Source organism: Nannospalax galili, unplaced genomic scaffold, assembly GCF_000622305.1.
Source record: "Nannospalax galili isolate Female #2095 unplaced genomic scaffold, S.galili_v1.0 C48473271, whole genome shotgun sequence".
NCBI lineage: Eukaryota > Metazoa > Chordata > Mammalia > Rodentia > Spalacidae > Nannospalax > Nannospalax galili.
The window spans coordinates 1-967 of record NW_008468511.1 but is presented as its reverse complement, the minus strand read 5'-3'; the positions used below and the strand labels follow the sequence as shown (position 1 = coordinate 967).

Here is a 967-nt window from a genome sequence, read left to right as displayed (position 1 = left end):
TGCAGGGAGACAGGTGTTTGATGTCGCTGCACCATCGATTCGTGGCAGACAGCAAAGACGAGGAACCCGAAGTCATCTTCATCCGGGACTCCATGGTCCAGCTAATGCACCAGTGTGGGATCTGGAGGGAGCTCTTCTCTCCTCTGCATGCACTTAACTGTGGCATTTATTCTGGCGAATGGAGAATGGAGAGCTGGAGCACATCCGGTTCAAGACTATGGTGGGTACCAACAACCACAGCCACACAGCAGAACAGGTGACCTCAAAGCCATTGTACAACTGGTGAACAAATTGCAGTCCCGGGCCCAGGTAGTGGTGCTGGGCCTACTTCCAAGGGCCTAGCACCTTAACCCACTTCAAGAGAACCAACAGGTAAACCAGCAGCACTCGTTGGCCATCCACAGGCCCATTTCTTGGAGGTAGATTCTGGCTTCATGCACTCTGATGACACCATAAACAACCATGACAGCCAGGATAACCTGCATCTGAGCTGCCTGGGATACACACCAGACAGAAGAGCCTGACTCGTCTCCATTTTTAAAGCCATAGGAGACCTGCCCTAAGCATCTTGCCTTCCTATGATATTAAATTCTCCTTCATCCAAAAATAAACTAGAAACATGACTACCCTATGATTCAGCAATTCTACCACTGGGAATATATCTAAAGGAGGTAAAACCATTCTACCAAGAAGATATTTGACAGTATTACTTGCAGTAACCAGAATATGAAATCAACCCAGATGCTGTGCATAGATAAGGAAAACGTGTTGGGTGGGAAGGTGGCTCAGTTGGTAGAATGCTTATGCAGATTGCATGAATCTCTGGGTTTCATCCCCAGCACTGCATAAATTGGAGGTGGTGGCACTCCTGTACTCAGTAGGTTTAGGCAGTAGGATCAGAGACTCAAGGTCATTCTCAGAATTTGAGGCCAGCCTGGGATATAAGAAATTGTGTCTTGGGGAAAAT

At 47.6% G+C, this 967-nt stretch overlaps 1 pseudogene; it reads left to right on the top strand.

Annotated features, from left to right (window-relative positions):
• Positions 1-20: 20 nt before the first annotated feature.
• Positions 21-342, top strand: LOC103728309 (annotated as a pseudogene).
• Positions 343-967: the final 625 nt, after the last annotated feature.